The sequence below is a fragment of the Artibeus jamaicensis genome, unplaced genomic scaffold (assembly GCF_021234435.1).
Source record: "Artibeus jamaicensis isolate MK-2021 breed Jamaican fruit bat unplaced genomic scaffold, CSHL_Jam_final contig_240, whole genome shotgun sequence".
Lineage (NCBI taxonomy): Eukaryota > Metazoa > Chordata > Mammalia > Chiroptera > Phyllostomidae > Artibeus > Artibeus jamaicensis.
Genome location: NW_026521506.1, coordinates 21,730,644 through 21,751,772, shown reverse-complemented (window position 1 = coordinate 21,751,772; position 21,129 = coordinate 21,730,644).

Genomic DNA, 21,129 nt, shown 5'->3' with positions numbered 1-21,129 from the left:
GCTATTTATCTTTTAAAAATGTGTGACATCTTTATCTATTGCCTCATTTGCCATTGTCTTTGTCCTTGTGAGTTTATAACATTTCCATTGTTGTGTATCATAATTTTAGTGAAATTTCAAGGAGTAGAAGTAAAAACAAGAATTCAGTTTGCTATGATGAATTAAAAGTTGCTTATTAAATATCTGATGAGTGGATGAATAGAAAACCAAGACATAGTGAAATTATTAAGTATTATGAAGATATACAGCTGTTTGTCGACTGTGGCTCCAGTTACACTTCATGTATTTTAAGTTTTTAGTCCTTAAACTGTATAAGACTGACTGAGAAATACTAACAATAGGCATGGTATTAAGGAAACATTATCTATTGTTATCTAATTGTTAACTTTTGCTGCTGATGAACTTTCAGTCACACACATTTAGCTCTGAACCAAGATATTTGGTACTACTGATTTTTACACAAATAGAAACCTTTTGAGGAAAAGAAGGCACATATTGGTATCCAAAGGTTACAGCAATCTGCTAAATGTTATATGTCAAGATATGGTATGCCTAAAAATTGAAACCTGGCACTCTAACTCAGACTTTCTTTCCTCTCAATATATTCTGAATGCTCTCAGAAGACCAAATGTGGCTGCAGTGATTATATTTGCATTATTATTAGCATTTCCCAAAAGGCATAAGCAATGAATTAATAAACTAGAGTGGTGGAAAAATTGAAGATCATTTTATTTATTTAAAATGTAATTATTTAGGGAGGAGGCAAGATGGTGATGGAGTAGGACGGAGCAGATTCCAGTTCCTTGTACACAAGGGAGAGAAACCTGTGAGCGGAGGAGAAGCCAGCAAGCCAGCAGTTGCCCAACATATATGAAAATAAGGGACCAGAAATCTCCACAGTCACAGAGGAACCAGACGGTAGGGAGTCAGCAGCAATACAGTAGAGTCTCCGGGATGGAGCAAAGAGAGGAACAGACGGGAATCCGGGGGTGCACAATCTGGACACCAGTGCTTGGAGCACGGCGCCCCTTGATGAGCGCCCAGCGTTCTGGACAAGCGACCTGTGCAAACCCCTGTTTTGGATTTGCATGGAGGCTGCAGCCTCACAAAACAAAGACAGGAGCTGAAGAGCTTTCGACTGGTGCATGGTCGGGGGGCAAGCGCCCAAGAGCAGTGTATCTGGGCGATTGCTGGGCACACTTGGGCCAACTTCCCCCCGTGCTGCTCCCTCCCTAGAATTTCACAGCTGGGCCTACCAGGGGACCCAAACAAAGACAGGAGTATAAGGCTCACAGTTCCGTGGATCAGTACACAACCTGCAGGGAGCCTTGCACCTTGATGTAGGAGCGCACAGCGTTTTGCGGGCGCCCAGACCTCAGACTCCCAGCTTTCAGTTCATCTCCCCCAGACTATCTGGAAGCCACCGGCCTGCCGAGGGGTCCTGGGGAAAGAGCTGAGATCCTCAACTCCCTCTTTTTCTGGCCAAGCAAGGTTGGGTGCCAGGAGAGACTTGTTTGCTAGAGTTTACAAAGAGGGTGCTGAGGACTCTTTGCTTGCCAGGCCCGGAGATCTGATAGGTACAGTGTGGGGTTCTCAATCCAATAGACACAACTGCCCAGTCGGCACCACATTCAACCTGGCAGAGAACCCGAGGTCAGGCAGAGGGCCTGGAGCTTCCCCACAGAACGGGGGCAGGTCTGTGCTCTGTGCTCCATGAACTGGGAACCAGGCAACTTGGCCAACACAAGCACCTGCGCGCACCCTGCAACCCAACCCACAGCAGTAACCCCTGGGAAAAGAGCGAAGAGAGGAAATCCTAGTTCCCCACTGTAGGGAGTTCAGGAGAGGTGCCAACAAAAAAACTGGTTTGGCCAGTTTGAAACCAAAAAGCAACATTTTCTTCTTTTATTTTTTTTTGTTTTTTTTCTCTCTTTTCTTTTTTAAAAATTTTATTTTACTTTATTTTATTTCTTATTTTTATTCCTTTTCCTTTCCTTTTCTTTATCTTTTTACTTTTTTAAAGTAATTTGTTATTTCTTTTAAATTTTATTACTGTTTCATCATTCGATACTTTTGTCCTTTTTTTTTCAAATTTTCTGCTTTATTTCTTCTTCCTTTCTTTTCAAATTTATCACTCTTTCCTCCATTCCCCTACCTTCCTTTTTTCTTCCTTTTATTTCTTTCCTTGTCTTTTCTTTTTTTTTTTACCCACAAGAAACACAAACAACTTGAAAATACACAAAGGCCAGAGCTGGACCCATAGAAGAGTCCTCCCAACAGTAGAGTCAGAGAGACAAATTGCACTTTGCAGCAGGAAAGAAGCCACAAGTTGCTGCATATTTGAGTAGGTAGAAGCAGAGAACGACAGGATAACTGAAAGAGACAGCACCACTGAATTTCACAGGCATTTCACCACAAAAGTTCACACCATAAACCCAGGAATTCAAAACAGATCAATCTAAGAAGCTGAGGCTAAAAAGAAGTGTCTCACAAACAATGGGAAGACAAAGAAATAATCCCCAAATTAAAGGAAAGAAGGAACCCTCAGAAAGAATGTTAGATAAAACAGAGGCAAATCAACTATCAGATATTGAATTAAAAGCACTGGTTATCAGGAAGTTCAAAGAGCTCACAATGAGCTACCAGAAACTACAGGGGAGCTACAATAGTCTCACCACAAACTATATCAACATGAAAAAGGAAATGGAAACTATTAGCAAGAGCCCAGAGAAAAATGAAGAATACAATTTCTGAATTGAAGAACACAGTTGAAAGTATTAAAAATAGAGTTAATGAGACAGAAGATAGGATTAGTGAGTTGGAGGATAAAGTAGAAAGCATCTCGCAGAAAGAGCAGGAAAGGGAAAAGAGGCTCAGAAAGAATGAAGAGGGATTAAGAGAAATGCCAGACAATATGAAATGTAATAATATCCAAATAATAGGAATACGAGAAGGAGAAGAAGAAGAAGAAGAAGAAGAAGAAGAAGAAGAAGAAGAAGAAGAAGAAGAAGGAGGAGGAGGAGGAGGAGGAGGAGGAGGAGGAGGAGGAGGAGGAGGAGGAGGAGGGGGAGGAGGGGGAGGAGGAGGAGGGGGAGGAGAAGGAGGGGGAGGAGGAGGAGGAGGAGGAATGGAAAATGTATTTGAAAGAGTAATGAAAGAAAACTTCCCTAATTTGATGAGAGAAAAAATCACAAAAATCCAGAAATCACAGAGAGTCCCAATCAAGAGGAACCCAAGGAGGCCCACTTCAAGACACATCATCATCAAAATGGCAAAATTCCAAGACAAAGAGAGAATCTTAAACACACCAAGGGAGAAAAAAGAAGTAACATACAAGGGAGTCCCAATAAGGTTAGCTACTGACTTCTCAATGGAAACACTCCAAGCAAGAAGAGAATGGCAAGAAATATTCCAAGTAATGAGAACCAGAGGCCTACAACCAAGGCTACTTTACCCAGCAAGGATCTCAATCAAGATAGAAGGCCAAATAAAGAGCTTCCAAGACAAAAGAGGTCTAAAAGAATATGCTTCCACAAAACCAGTCCTACAAGAAAAACTAAAGGGACTGCTTTAAGGAAAGGAAGGAAAAGAGAGAGGTAGAGAGGAACACAGGTACAAAAATTGCAATGAATAGGTACCTATCAATAATAACATTGAATGTAAATGGATTAAATGCTCCAATCAAAAGGCACAGAATAGCTGCATGGATAAGAAAGCATGACCCACACATATGCTGCCTACAAGAGACCCACCTCAGGACAAAGGACCATCATAGACTAAAAGTAAAAGGCTAGAAACAAATTTTCCAAGCAAATGGACAGGAAAAAAAAGCTGGGGTAGCAATTCTCATATCTGACGAAATAAACTTCAAAAAAAGGGCCATAAAGAGAGACCCAGAAGGTCACTTCATACTACTCAAGGGAAGAATCCACCAAGAAGACATTAACATCATAAATATATATGCACCCAACATAGGAGCACCCAAATATATAATGAAAATCTTAGAGGACTTCAAGAAAGATATTGACAGCAACACAATTATAGTAGGGGATTTTAACACCCCACTATAAAAAATGGACAGATCTTCCAAACAAAATATCAACAAAGATATTGCGGCATTAAAGAACACCCTTGATGAAATGGACTTAACTGATATATACAGAGCCCTTCATCCGAAAGAAGCTAAATACACATTCTTTTCAAATGCACATGGAACATTTTCAAAGATAGACCACATGATAGGACACAAAACGAGCCTCAACAAATTCAAGAAAATTGAAATCATACCAAGCATTTTCGCTGACCATAAGGGACTGAAATTCTAAACCAACCCAAAAGAAAAAAACCCAAAACACCCAAAATCATGGAGACTGAATGGTATGCTACTAAACAATGAATGGGTCAAGAATGAAATTAGGGAAGAAATCAAAAAGTTTCTGGAAACAAATGAAAATGATCTCACAACAACCCAAAACTTATGGGACACAGCCAAGGCAGTCCTGGGAGAGAAATTTATAGCAGTACAGGCCTACTTAAAGAAGAGAGAAACATTTCAAACAAACAGCCTTACCCTACGCCTGCAAGAACTTGAGGAACAACAACAAAAACAGCCCAGAGCAAGTAGAAGGAAGGAAATAACCAAGATCAGAGCAGAACTAAATGACATAGAGACTAAAAGCACAATTCTAAGGATCAATGAATCCAGGAGGTGGTACTTTGAGAAGATAAACAAAATAGACAAGCCTTTCAGTAGGCTCATCAAGAAAAGAAGACAGAGGACACAAATAAACACAATCAGAAATGAAAGAGGAGAGATTACAACTGATACCACAGAAATAGAAGGGATTCTAAGAAATTACTATGAAGAACTGCATGCCAAGAAATTTGAAAACCTAGGGGCAATGGAAACATTTCTAAAAAAATATAATCTTCCAAAACTTAATGAAAAAGAAACAAAAAATCTGAACACACCAATAACACCAAAAGAAATTGAAGCAGTAATCAAAAAACTCCCATCACACAAAAACCCTGGACCAGATGGTTTCACAGGAGAATACTACAAAGCATTTAAGGAAGAGCTAACCCCTATTCTCCACAGACTATTCAAAAGAATTCAGAAGGATGAAAAACTCCCAAATTCTTTTTATGAAGCCAGCATCATCCTAATTCCAAAACCAGATAAAGACACAACAAGGAAAGGAAACTTCGCTGATGAACATAGACGCTAAAATCCTCAAATAAATATTGGCAAATCGCATCCAACAATATATCAGAAAGATCACACACCATGACCAAGTGGGATTCATCCCAGGGATGCAAGGTTGGTTCAACATTCAAAAATCAGTAAATGTAATTCATCACATAAATAAAAGCAAAGACAAAAATCACATGATCATATCAATAGATGCAGAAAAAGCTTTTGATAAGGTACAACACCCATTTATGATAAAAATACTCAGCAAAGTGGGAATACAGGTAGCATCATCAATATAATAAAGGCCATATATGAGAGACCTACAGCCAATATCATACTCAATGGGCAAACATTAAAAGCTTTTCCACTAAGATCAGGAACAAGACAAGGATGTCCACTTTTACCATTTCTATTCAATATAGTTTTGGAAGTTTTGGCCACAGCAATTAGGCAAGAAAAGGAAATAAAAGGCATCCAAATAGGAAAGGAGAAAACGAAACAGTCACTGTTTGCAGATGACATGATGGTGTACATTGAAAATCCTATAGACTCTACCAAAAAACTGCTAAAACTAATAAATGAATTTGGCAAAACAGCAGGATACAAAGTCAATATCCAGAAATCAAAGGTATTTTTGTATACTAACAATGAATCAGCAGAAGCAGAAATCAAGAAAAAAATCCCATTCGATATAGCAAAAAGAAAAATAAAATATCTTGGAATAAACCTAAACAAGGAGCTAAAAGACCTGTATGCAGAAAAATACACAGCACTGAAGAAAGAAATCAAGGAAGACACAAACAAATGGAAACATATACCGTGTTCATGGATTGGAAGAATTAACATCATCAAAATGTCCATACTACCCAAAGCAATATACAGATTCAATGCAATGCCTATTAAAGTACCAATGGCATGTTTCACAGACATAGAACAAACACTTCAAAAATTTATATGGAACCATATATGAGCCCGAATAGCAGCTGAACTTTTGAGAAAGAAGAACAAAGTAGGAGGGATCACAATACCTGATATCAAACTCTATTACAAGGCCACTGTAATCAAAACAGCCTGGTACTGGCATAAAAACAGGCACATAGACCAATGGAACAGAACAGAGAGCCCAGAAATCAACCCAACTCTCTACAGTCAATTAATATTCTACAAAGGGGGCAATAACATAAAATAGAGTAAAGACAGCCTCTTCAACAAATGGTGTTGGGAGAACTAGACAGCTATGTGCAAAAAAATGAAACTTGAGCACAAACTTACACCATACACCAAAATAAATTCAAGGTGGATAAAAGACTTAAATATAAGCCGTGACACCATTAAAGTCCTAGAGGTGAACATCGGCAAGAAAATCTCAGATATTTTACGCAGCAACATTTTTACTGATATGTCCCCTAGAGCAAGGAATATAAAGGAAAGAATAAACAAATAGGATCTCATAAAAATAAAAAGCTTTTGCGTGGCTAAAGAAAACAGTATTAAATTAGCAAGACAACCAACTGTATGGGAAAACATATTTGCCAATGATACCTCAGACAAAGGTTTAATTTCCCAAATATATAAAGAACTTACACGACTCCACTCTAAGACATCTAACCAAATTAAAACATGGGAAAAGGACTTGAACAGACACTTCTCCAAGGAGGACATACAGAAGATCCAGAGACACATGAAGAGATGCTCAATATCGTTAGCTATCAGAGAAATGCAAATTAAAACCACAATGAGATACCACTTTACACCAGTCAGGATGGCTATCATAAAAAAAAAGCAACAAAGAACAAATGTTGGAGAGGTTGTGAGGAAAAGGGGACCTTAGCTCACTGTTGGTGGGATTGCAGACTGATACAACCCTTATGGAAAACACTATGGAATTTTCTCAGAAGAATAAAAATTGACCTGCCTTTTGACCCAGCAATCCCACTGCTAAGATTATATCTTAAGAACCCCCAAACATCAATTTCAAAGAACCGGTGCACCACAATGTTCATAGCAGCACAATTTACAATAGCCAAGAGCTGGAAGCAACCTAAGTGCCCATCAGTAAATGAATGGATCCAAAAATTGTGGTACATATACAAAATGGAATTCTATGCAGCAGAGAGAATGAAGGAACTACTACCCTTTGCAACAACATGGATGGAACTGGAAAGCATTATGCTGAGTGAAATAAGCCAGGTGTTGAAAGACAAATACTATATGATCTCACCTTTAACAGGAAACTAATCAACAAAACAAGCAAGCAAGCAAAATAAAAACAAATACACTGAAATAGAGAACAAGGGGACAGGGACCAGAGGGGAGAGGGGAGGGAATTTAAGGAGAGAAAGAGGAGGGATTTAGAGGAACAAGTATAAAGGACACAGGGATGAGAACTGAGGGGGTGGAAATGGGAGGGAGGTGGGGAGCATGGGGCAGGGCCGGCTGGGATGGGAGAAATAAACAGAAAACTGTACTCAAAAAATAACTAAATTAAAAAAAAAAAGAAATGGAAGCCCATTCTGTGTCTCTGCCCCTCCTATGAGTCTGAGGGTGGCTTCTTTTTAAAATACCTGTTTGTAGGACTTTCCTTCAGCTAGACTTTAGGCTCTTCTGGATGATGGTTGTTCTGCAGTTTAGTTGTAACTTTGATGTGGTTGTGCGAAGATTCAACTCCACATTTACCTATGCCACCATCTTGACCAGAAGTCCATCAACATTTATTATTTTTATGAATGACAGGTAAGTGGGATTATATTAGATTATTATACATGATGAGATTTGTAGCTACATTTACTTATACTTTCTTTTATGACTTCTTGGTGTCCTGTGTTATATTTGAAAAGCCCAACAACTTTAATTTTTAAAGCACACATTATTTTCTAGAATTTTATTATTTATATCTTAGTATAATTGCCTAAGGCAATAACCCATTTTGTTTTTCTCAAAATAGGTACTCACTTCTACTAACATCATTTATTAAAACCTTATTTCTAAATAGTGGTGGGAAAATGGAGACAGCTATATTTGAACATTAATAAAAATATTAAAAACGTTATTTCTGTCAGTGATTTGAAGTGTCTTTCATCATAATGTAAATTCCTGTATATAGTTAATATAGTTACATGTATATCTGAATGATTTATTCTGTTCCATTTGTCTGTCTGTGTGTGTGTGCTCATGACTTAAAAATTTAGACAGAATCATGGGATTAAACTTTTGTTTATGCATATGGAGCTTAATTGAAAAACCAAACATTGTTTCACTTATGCAGTGAGGCAGAATATGTAACCCTACCACAGAACTATTGAAAACAGTCACTATTACTGTAAATTAACCTCAAACAAGTAATTCACAAGGGTCAGGAGTCCTGTGTTACAACTGCTTCTGGGTGGAGAATAGCAGGGAGATGAAGTAGGTGAAAGACTTGAGAAAGGTATAAAAGTTGAGGACAGCTCATGAAGGACTTTATTCATACTAAGATGTTTGCTCTTCCTTTTGTTGACCATAGGAAACTTTTGACAAATTTAAAGATAAGAAGTGACTCAATCATAATCTATTTTAGCAATATTATTACAGTGGCAAAGTAGAGGATTGAGACTGATGAAGATAACATTGTTGGATAAAAGTTTTGTGTGTAGATTTTTGCTTGTGGTTTTTTTTTTTTCCAGCAAACTCTTATAGGAAACTGAAATGTTTTGCTTATCTGGTCATTAAGTGACTTCGGGGATTTTTTTTCCTGGCTCTGCCTATGGCATTACAGTTCTCTCTTCTGGTGAGAATAGGGCTTTTTTTTACTTTAATTTTTTTAATGGCCCTGGCTGGTAGGGCTCAGTGGATTGAGCACCAGCCTACGAACCAAAGGGTCACCAGTTCGATTCACAGTCAGAGCACATGCCTAGGTTCTGGGCCAGGACCCTGGTAGGGAGCTCATCAGAGGCAACCACACTTTGAGTGTTTCCCTTTCCTTCTCCCTCCCTTCCCCTCTCTCTAAAAATAAATAAATAAATAATTTAAAAAATAAATTTTAAAAAATATGAGCTAATCTGGTGACCCTTATAAGTAAAGTTGTTTGGCAAAGAACAACACATTCCTTTTTGGCCAGAGTTGCCCTTTATTCTGTTGTCTGATCCAAGAATGAAACCAAGTGTCAGGAAAATCCTTATGGGTTTGTTATAGCATGGCTAGCTATCGCTCCAATAGTGCCCTGAAGAAAACCTGTTTAAACAGGAAATTTGAAATGCCTTTCAAAAGGAAATGCTTTTTCACAGCTAAATGTCAAGTAAAATTTTTTCTTATCTTCATATTCCCAAGGCAGCAATATTGGAAAGATTTTCTTTTCAAAGTCTTATCTATCTAGAAAGCAAAATGCACAATTATAATTTTGGATAGGAACTGTAAATTTCATACTAAAAAATACTCAAGACATGGGTTTTATTTTGGATAAAGTTTGTAACATAAGCCTTTATTGCCACATCAGCAATGCTTATTTTAATTTCAGAATGTGGGAGGTGAGGGTGGGTAAGGCAAGGGGGAGTAGTGGGGGAGGGATGGGGACAACTGTAATTAAACAACAATAAAAATGTGAATAAATAACACATAAAAATAGCCTCCTCAGCAAATGGTGTCAGGAGGGCTAGACAGGTACATGAAAAAAAAAAAAAAAGAAACTCCAGCACCACCTTACACCATTCACAAAAATAAATTAAAGGTGGATGGGAGTAAAAAACAAAAAACTGTACTTGAACAACAATTAAATGAACGAATGAATGAATGAATGAATGAATGAATAAATAAATAAATAAAAGGTGGATAAAAGACTTAAATATAAGCCATGACACCATTAAAGTCCTAGAGGAGAATATTGGCAGGAAATTCTTAGATATTTCACACAGCAATATTTTCACTGATATGTCTGCTAGAGCAAGGGGCATAAAGGAAAGAATAAACAAATGGGATCTCATCAAAATTAAAAGCTTATGCATGGCTAAAGAAAACACTATTAAAATAAAAAGAGAACAAACTGTATGGGAAAACATATTTGCCAATGATACCTCAGACAAGGGTTTAATCTCCAAAATTTATAAAGATCACAAGACTCCACTCTAAGAAGATAAGCAACTCAATTAAAAAGTGGCAAAGGACTTGAACAGACACTTCTCCAAGGAGGACTTACGGAGGGTCCAGAGATACATGAAAAGATGCTCAATACTGCTAGCTATCAGAGAGATGCAAGGTAAAACCACAATGAGATACCACTTCATACCGATCAGAATGGCCATCATAAACAAATCGGCAAACAACAAGTGTTGGAGAGGATGTGGAGAAAAGAAAACCCTAGTGCACTGTTGGTGGAATTGAAGACTGGTACAACCACTATGGAAAACAGTATGGAATTTTCTCAGAAAACTAAAAATGGATCTGCCTTTTGACCCAGCAATTCCACTGCTAGGATTATATCCTAAGAACCCTGAAACACCAGTCCAAAAGAACTTACACACCCCAATGTTCATAGCAGCACAATTTACAATAGCCAAGTGTTGGAAGCAACCTAGGTGCCCATCAGTAAATGAATGGATCCAAAAACTATTTTACATTTACACAAAGGAATTCTATGCAGCAGAAAGAAAGAAGGAGCTCCTACCCTTTGCAAAAGCATGGATGGAACTGGAAAGCATCCTGCTAAGCGAAATAAACCAGGCAGTGAAAAATAAATACCATATAACCTCACCTTTAACAGGAGCCTAATCAACAAAACAACCAAATAAGCAAAATATAACCAAAGACACTGAAATACAGAACAGGCTGGTAGTGACCAGAGGGGAGAGGGGAGGGGATTTCAGGGGAAAAGTGTGAATGGTTTGCAAGAAGGATTATAAGGACACATGGACAAAAACAAGAGGGGAAGTGGAAATGAGAGGGAGGTGGGTGGCTGGGGGGTGGGCTTGGATGGGACTAAAAGGTAGAAAACTGTACTTGAACAATTAAAATTTAAAAAATAAAATAAAATTTTAATTCTAAAAGAAACCCCTTTAGTTTCACATATAATTTTAAAGTATTTTTAAAGGTTTTATATTTTTAATTACAGTGATATACAGCCTCTAAAATCTGTCCCCAAAATGAGTCCCCAAAGGTGGATAGCAGCAAATAAAGACATGAATCGGGAACAGGCAGGCCAGCCTTTGAAATTAATGTAAGGAGGAGGCTTTGGACTGCTGCAAATAGCACACATACTCTCATCGCAATTAGTTTTCACTTTCATATTTAATACCCTCTCCTTGAGAAGGGGCTGGACTTATTGATTCACTTTTTACAAATAAAATATGACAGAATTTATGGTATGCCACTTCCAAGGTTAAGTTGATAAAATATTGTGCTTTTTGACTTAGGTGCTTTCCCTCACTATTGGATCAGTCATCCTGAAGGAAGAAAGCTGCTATACTGTGCTACAGCCTTTTGGAGAAGCTCTTGGTTTGAAACAAAGTTTTGCCAGCAACCATGCAAGTGAACCATGGAAATGAATTCTTTCCTTCTCCATCTGAACCTTCAGAAGTGACCCAGCCTTAGTTGACTGATTGACTCCAACCTCACCAGAGATCTTGCATCATAAGCAAAAGATAAGCTGTTCCTGGACTCCTGGACCACAGACACCAAGCTATTTGTTTTCTTAACCTATACAACAGTAGATAACTAATACATTGACTCTATTCATAAGACTGTTGTCAATTTTGTTTTACTGTTCATTTTCTCAAACTGATATTTTCTCTGTGTCAGAGATACAGTGGATCCCCCTGATTCACACTCAGGTTTGGTTATGAAAGAGACTCAACAGTGCTCAGAAATATTCCTGGTATTTTTAGTGTGCTTTTTTTAAAATTAATTTTATTCAGTTATTTTTCAAGTACAGTTTTTTGTCTATTTTTCCCATCCCAGCCTCCCCATGTTAGTGTGCTTTTAAAATTACTTCTTAATAACAAAATAATGGTAAAATAATATTGATAGGAACTCAAAAATACAACCTTTCTCTACCTCATTGCATGACAAAGGCAAATCTTGTCATTAATCATTGTACATGTATTTACACACCCACAAAAAATGCACTTTTATAGAACTCTCGAGATGATATCTGGGTGAGTAATAATTGTGTAAAACTGTGATAATACCTGACTACTTAATTGTGTATAAACCATAATTCTAAGCAATTTACATGTAAATACTAGATTAATCACTTTAACAACTCTTTGAGGAAAACTTTGATGCTCCTATCACAAAGAAATCAACTAAGAGAAAGAGAGATTAAATGGCTTATTCAATTTAATCAGGAAAGCATGACTTAAAGCCCACGTTCCAGCTATAGCACCATGTCCCACCTATACCCTCTTCTATCTCCCCCACACCCATTTCCCTCTGGTAATTACCATAGTGTTATCTGTGTCTAAGAGTTCTCCCCCCCTCAATTTCTTATGCTGTCAGAGGGAAGTGGGGTTGTGGGCCTGGGTTAAAAAAGGTGAAGGAATTAACTGGTTTTAACAATTTCAATATATGTACAACTTTTATCTAAAAACAGTTGCCGGTAATTTGTTTTCTTTCTGTAAATAATCTATTGCAGTATTAATGGAGTCATAGAAAATTAGAAGAAAATAAATGAGTATTCAAAAATTACTGAGGAAGGAACTCTGTTTAACATACACTACCCTTTTCAGCCCTTGAAAGTATTGGATAATTCAGGCCAAATGTAAACACCACACTGAAACTTATTTTTTCTATTTTTCTTTTTTACTCCATCCCTCCACCCCCATCCTCCCCTTAACTGCCACCCTGCACTTTATCTATGACTTTGCTACTTCAGTTTGTTCATTATATTCCACATATGACTGAAATAATATGATATTTTTCTTTCTCTGACTGGCTTACTTCACTTAGAATAATATTATCCAGGTCCATCCATACTATTGCAAAGGGTAAAATTTTCTTCTCTTTTATGATCAAGTGGTATTACATTGTGTAAATGTTCCATAGTTACTTTATCCACTGATCTACTGATGGACACTTGGGCCACTTCCATATCTTGGTGATTTGTGAGTAATGCTGTAATGAACATAGGGGTTCTTATGTTCTTTTTAATTAGTTTTTGGGGTTTTTCAGATACATTCTCAGAAGTAGAATTATTGGGTCATAAGGTAATTCCATTTGTAATTTTTGAGGTAGCTCCATACTCCTTTCCACGGTGGCTGCACCAGTCTGCATTCCCAGTAACGGTGCACTAGGGTTCCCTTTTCTCCATATCCTTGCCAATACTTGTTTTGTTTTTTCATTGTTGTTCAAATTCAGTTGTCTCCATTTTCACCCCCCACCCTACTCATCCCTGCCTACTACCCTCGAACCTACACCCTTTGCCTTTGTCCATGAGTCCTTTATACATGTTCTTTGATGGCCCTTCCCCTATTTTCCCCCATTGTTCCTCTCCCCTCTCCTTTGTGGTTACTGTCAGTTGTTCTTTGTTTCAAGGTCTCTGGTCATATTTTGCTTGCTTATTTGTTTCATTGATTAGATTCTACTTATAGGTGAGATCATATGGTATTTGTCTTTTACTATCTGGCTTATTTCACTTAGCATAATATTCTCCAGTTCCATCCATGCTGTCATAAAGGGTAGGAGTTTCTCATTTCTTTCTGCTGAGTAGTATTCTCCTTTGTAAATGTACCATACATTTTTGATTCATTCATTTACTGATGGGTACTTAGGTTGCTTCCACCACTTGGCTATTATAAATTGTGCTGCTATGAACATGGGGTGCATAGATTCTTTTGAATTGGTGTTTCAGGATTCTTAGGGTATAATCCAAGCAGTGAAATTGCTAGGTTAAAAGGCTGTTTTATTTTTAGTTTTCTGAGGAAATTCCATATTATTTTCCACAGTGGCTGCACCAGTCTGCATTCCCGTCAACAGTGTACTAGGGTTCCCTTTTCTCCACAATCTCTCCAGCACTTGTTTTTTGTTGAATTATTGATGATAGTCATTCTGACAGGTGTGGGGCTACATCTCATTGTGATTTTATTAGCATTTCTCACATGATTAGTGATGTTAGAAATCTTTTCATATGTCTATTGGCCATTCGTATATTCTCTTTGTAGAAGTGTTTATTTAGGTCCTTTGCCCATTTTTTTCATTGATTATTTTTGTGTATGTGTGTTTGTGTTGAGTTTTAAAAGTTCTTTATAACTTTGAGATATTAACCCCTTATCACATGTATCAGTAAATATATTCTCCCATTCAGTGGGCTGTCTTTTCATTTTATTGACAGTTTCCTTTGCTATGCAAAAATGTTTTAGTTTCATGGAGTACCAGTTGTTTATTTTTTTTTGTTTCCCTTGCCTGATGAGATATATGGGAAAAAATGTTACTATGAAAAATTTCAAATAAACAACCGAACCCTACATCTACAAGAACTGGAGGGACAACAATAAACAAATCTCAGAGCATGTAGAAGGAAGGAAATAACCAAGATCAGAGCACTATGATCACTATGTCTCAGATTTTGCTGCCTATGTTTTCTTCTATTATTTTTATGGTTTCGAGTCTAGCATTTAAGTCTTAATCCATTTTGAGTTTATTCCTGTGTGTGGTGTAAGAAGATAGTCTAATTTCATTCCTTTTCTTTCTTTCTTTTTTTTTGCTATGGTCCAAGTAGTTAGGTAAAGATGTGGCCACTTTTACTTCCTGTGTACTGTACTTCCTAGTTTCAATTATGTTATTAACATGTAATGAAGATCAGTGAAGGTAAAATGGAGAAAAAGAGATCCAAAAGAAATCTGTGTCAGTGTAAACTGTACTCCAATTATCTGACCACTCCTTGTCCCAATCTCTTGCTGCTTCATCATGCATTATCCTTATTATTATCCTTATTATCTATATTTAAAGGCAAATCAAGTGTATCTCTTTTGACTTGCTCTGTTTTCTTTTATTTAATCTTTCTCTGAACATCTCTGAACTTTATTTCAAGTTACTCATTCCACATGTTCTGTTCTCCATAGACAATTTACCCACCCAGATCATGCTAAAGTCTTAGCACTCTTAGAGTACCACAGGAAGACAAGATGTCAATGAATGCAACATAGAACTCTTTAAGGAGTGATACTACAATCAATTACTTCTCTGTCACAGGCCCAAAGCTTTTGTAGATAGTAAGGCTGGAATCAAAGTCAATCTAGGCAGAGTCTGACAGTGGTAGACTCAATCTAATAGTTTTCTAGGAAGTTAATAGTATTTTTGAGCCCCGTCCAAAGACATGCTTATTGATTTAGAGAAAGGAAAAGGGAAAGAGAGAGGGGGAGAGAAACATGGATGTGAGAGAGAAACAATGATTGGTTGCTTCCCATTTGTGCCCCAACCAGGGATCAAAACCATACCTTAGGCATGTGTCCTGACCTACATGACTAGAAATCAAACCTACTACTTCTTGGTTCATGGGATGATGCTCCAACCCTCTGACCCACACCATCAAAGGCTAGGCAGTTAACTTCTTAAAGGTTAAGACTGTGATTGGTTTATCTTTATCTACTATTAACACACAACCATGTTGAGGTACATAGTAGCAGCTCAGAGATGAGTGTTGAACTGACTCATTGGCTACTCCATAAACACTCATAGACATAAGATAAGAATAAGCAGAATAGACTCTTCTTGAACATTTTAGAATGCTAGACTGTCAGAAATCATATAGTTCAGTATTTCACATTGTGTTAGGTATAGAGCCTTATAAAGAGAAAAAATAATAATCTCTCATTTCTAGTGCTGAGCTAAATGTTTATTTAATGTATGTTATTTAAGTATATACCAACTTAACACTATGTATAAATTTCTTATGCTTATAGTTCTTACATAACTTAAAAACATATTGGAAAATTACACATAAAGCATAACTAACGAAAACCAAAATATTTAAGTAGTTATATTAATATAATGTGATGGAAGACATCTCACTGAAACTAAATTGTAGATCACCATGTGAATACTGTGCTCATTGCTATGGTACAAGCTCCTGGGAGTTCTATGTGACTATATTAAGGTGTAACTCAGATCCACCCCCACTTTCTGTATTCATACTATGAAACCTTTGTTCAGATGACATACAATGACATAAGCTGGCTTTATTTGTCAGAAAGATACCAACAAAAGTCAGTTGTTCCTTGTACCTCTGCTGTAATAAAATCAGCCATGACACCAATGGCATTATTGCCCAAAACCCATAAAGGGGCTTTGACTCCGCATGCAGTATGTTAATCTAAGATGATCATGCAGGTGATAAGAGATGGACTTACATAATTGACTTTAATTATATTATATTAATTATTATGTTTGTTATGTTATTTTATAACCATCAAAAATGAACACATGCACAATCTTACAGGAAATTTCAGATCCCTTGAAAATGTGATTTAAGGGTATAGTTTTATAAATAATTATTTATACCGGTTGGCAATTGTGCCTATAAGAAATGAAGTTATTACTTTCCAGTTTGGTAGGATTTCATAGAATATTAGGTCTGAGACTTCTTTAGGAAATCAGAGTGTTGCAGTAGTTTTTCTTAATAATAGCATTTTAAGACCTATCCATTCTTTGACATGTTCAAGCACTAAAATAACAGTCCAAGTTCTAGAGTGCTAGTTCTATCCTCATCCCTGATTCTAACATTCAAAATATCAACTCCCAGAGCCTATTTTTCTCTTGTATAAAATGAGAATCACAATCTTTATTCTGCAACCCTTGAAAATAGATGTAGAGGCTATTTGAAATGACAGCTGTGAGGGTTTTAGTACCTATGTTCATAAATGATATTGGCTTGTAGTTTTCTTTCTTTGTTGTGTCTTTACCTGGTTTTGGGATTGGGATGATGCTGGCTTTGTAAAAAGAGCTTGGGAGTCCTCTCTTCTTGAATTTTTGGGAATAGTCCGACAAGGATAGGAGTTAGCTCTTCCTTAAATGTTTTGTAAAACTCTCCTACGAAACTCTCCAGTCCAGGGCTTTTCTGTGCCAGGAGATTTTTAATTACTGCTTCAGTTTCACTAGCTGTTGTTCATCTGTTTAGGGTTTCTGCTTCTTTTTAATTCAGTTTTGAAAGATTATATTTTTCTAGAAGTTTGTCCATTTAACCCAGGTTTTCAAATTTCTTGGCATATAGTTGTTCATAGTAATTTCTTACAATATTTTGTATTTCTATGGTATCAGTTGTAATCTCTCCTCCTTCATTTCTGATTTATTTATTTGGGTCCTCTCTCTTTTTTCTTGATGAGTCTGCTTAAAGCTTTCTGATGTTGTTTAACTTTTCAAAGAACCACCTCCTAGATTTATTGATGCTTTGAATTGCTCATTTAGTCTCTATGTTGTTTAATTGTGCTCTGATCTTGGTTATTTCCTTTCTTCTACATGCTCTGGGATTTGTTTATTGTTGTCCCTCCAGTTCTTGTAGATGTAGGGTTAGGTTGTTTATTTGAAATTTATCTGTCGTTTTTATGTAGACCTGTATTGTTATGAACTTCTCTCTCAAGCCTACCTTCACTGTGATCCATAGGTTTTGGGCTTGTTGCATATTCATTTTCATTTGCTTCCAAAAACTGTTTGAAACACCAGTTCAAAATAACCTATGCATCCCAATGTTCATGGTAGCACAATTTACAATAGCCAAGTCCTAGAAGCAACCTAAGTACCCACAAGTAAATGAACAGATTTAAAAACTGTGGTACACTTACACAATGGAATACTATGCAATAGAAAGAAAGAAGGAGCTCCTACCCTTCACAACAGCATGAATAAAACTGGAGGGCATTATGCTAAGTGAAATGAGCCAGGCAGTAAAAGACAAATACCATATGATCTCACCTGTAAGTGGAATCTAATCAACAAAACAAATAAGCAAGCAAAATATTACCAGAGACATTGAAATAAAGAACAAACTGACTATAGCCAAAGGGGAAGGGAGGGGGTTACTGGGGGGAAAAGGGGAAGGTCACCAAGGAACATGTATAAAGGACCCATGGACAAAGCCAAAGGGGTATAGGATCAAGGGTGGGAGGTGGGGATGGGTGGGGTAGGGGGAGAGTGGTGGGGAGAAAGTGGAGATAATTATACTTGAACAACAATAAAAAAATAGCAATAAGCCCTGGCTGGTGTAGTTCAGTGGATTAAGTGTGGGCCTGTGAACCAAAGGATTGCAGTTCAATTCCCAGTCAGGGCATATGCCTGGGTTGCAGGCCAGTCCCCAGCAGGGGATACATGAGAAGCAACCATACATTGATATTTCTCCCCCTCTCTCTTCTCCTTCTCCTCTGAAAATAAATAAATAAAATATTTAAAAAATAACAAATTAAAACAAAGAAATGACAGCTGTGAAAAGGCTTTGCAAATAATAAAGGACTATGTACTTGTTGGCCTATTTTATAATACCCTTTACATATTGATAAAACACATCCTGAAAACAGGAACAAGACAAAGTTCAGTCTTTATTTTGCCATTTGGCCCACATCTGAGATGATCAGCAGGAGAATTTGAGTTTACTCAATACTAATATTTAGCATCACCTTCTTCAAAGGATAAGTAAACTTTACACTGGAATTAAGTTTATTTTGTTTCTATCCACATGGGTCTACTAAGATATACATAGCAGAATTTGCCAAATGGCCACCTTGCTCCAAGGTTTTAATTTTGCTCTGAAAGTTTCTGATAATCATATTGACTTTGAAATAACCAATGAGAAAACGTATCTAGGGAAAGGATAAACAATTCTCTAACCACTATTATCAATATTGCTATGTTCAAATTGTTAATATCCCTGCATTTCTTGGGGCTTTGTGTGTAAGCTGAAGTCTATTCAGTTCAAATAATTTGGGCTGGTGTTCATGCATAGTAATTTTGTTTGGAAGCATTTTAGAAACTTAATTAAGCTGACAGGTTATGTCACTCTCATGGTCCCTCTTGAATGCAGCAACACTTAAAAAACTTAAAGGCTAGCTGAAAATCACCTTGGCACAAGGCAATGTACCATTTTTTGTTTGTTTAAATGGTAGAATTTAACACACTCAGTAAAAAATGATCTTATTCATATCCTTGGTTCCCAGGACATTCTGTATTCTCTATGTTTCCTACCAGTATTTCTACAATTTGCTCCCCTGTCTTGAATAGTTTCTTTTCTTTCTACTACCAGCACTCCACATTTTATACAGCTAATTCTCTTGCTTGTCAAAGATAAGGTAAGATACACCTTCTCCCAATTCTTAACAGTCTTTCTGATTTTACCCAAGTCATAGTTAGATATTCCTCCATGTATGTTCTTATTCATGTCTTCCATATTAAATTTATCTGTATATGTATTTTGTTCTTTTTTATCCATGGATGAGTGAAAAGACTGAAATGTCATTTATTCCTGTAACATGCTTAACAATACTTACCTCACATAGTTACTGTAAAAATTAATAAAACAATGTACTTTATGAGTTAAATATTTGTCTTCCTACCCCCCAAAATATTCATATACTGAAGGCTCAACCTCCATGACTGCAGAATATGACCTTATTTAGAGATTGGGTCTTTACAAATATGATCAAGTTTAAAAAGGTCATCAGGGTGGACCTTAATTCAATATGTCTAGTGTTCTTAAAACAAGGAGATTATGCTGAGTGAAATAAGCTAGGTGGTGAAAGACAAATACCATATGATCTCACCTTTAACAGGAACATAAACAACAAAACAAACAAGCAAGCAAAATATGACCAAAGATACTGAAATAGAGAACAGGCAGACAGGGACCAGAGGGGAGAGGGGAGGGGATTTCAGGAAAAGAGGAAGGATTCACAGGAACAAGTATAAAGGACACATGGACAAAAACTAACAAGGGTGGAAATGGGAGGGAGGTGGGGAGTACTGGGGGGGTGGGCTGGGATGGGAGTAAAAGACAGAAAACTATACTTGAACAATAATTAAATAAAAATGTTTCATTTAGAAAAGAAAGAACATAAATTGGGGAAAATATCAGAGATATTACTCCACTCCCCAAAGTGTCAAAAGTTCCCCAAGAAAAGAATTAAAACTTTTTAACACACACACACACACACACACACACACACACAAAGGAGAGATTTGTACATAGAAACACACCTTGACTGATGAATGTAAAGAGACATAAGAAGATGTCCTTCTATAAGCCAAGGAAGAAGGCATAGAATAAATTCTTCCCTCACAGCTTTTAGAAATAACAAACCTTGCTGACCCCTTGATGTTAAAATTCTAGTCTGTAGATTATGAGGTAATACATTTCTATTGTTTGCATTTAACACTAGAAATTGTATTGGGTGTAAACCATCCTGTCTGTGGTACTCTGTTATGCTAGCCTTAGGAAGTTAGTACATTCATGGGAAGCTTCTGGCCCACTATTGGTAAAAATGTACAGTCTGCTTAAATGTAATCTTTTCAGTGAAGAATTTTCTGACCTTTCTGTTTAAATATAATCCCATACCTTGATATTCCCTGTCCTCCTTCCCTCCCTTATTTTCCCCCATTGTACTTACCTTCTAAGTACAATCTGTTGTACTGCATTCTTTTGTTTTTATCTTGTTTCCTCTTCTAGAATGTAAGCTCCATGCAGGCGTATGCATGTGTCAGTTTTCTTCCTTGTATCACTTGTAATAATGCCTGACATGTGGTAGGTATTTGGTAAATAATGATTAGGTGACATCTACTGTTGCTGTTACTGATAAAAGATGAATTTTCCTCTATAACACCATACCTAAATACTTGCATATATTCATTCAGTATACCTAGTAACAGGCACTTAACTGGGTGCTAGGGATACAGAAATAGATATGATGTAGTTTCTCTTCATGAAAGCCTTATTTTTAGTGATGGGAAACAGACATGTAGGCAAACTGAAGTTCCAAAGAATTTGTCCAGGT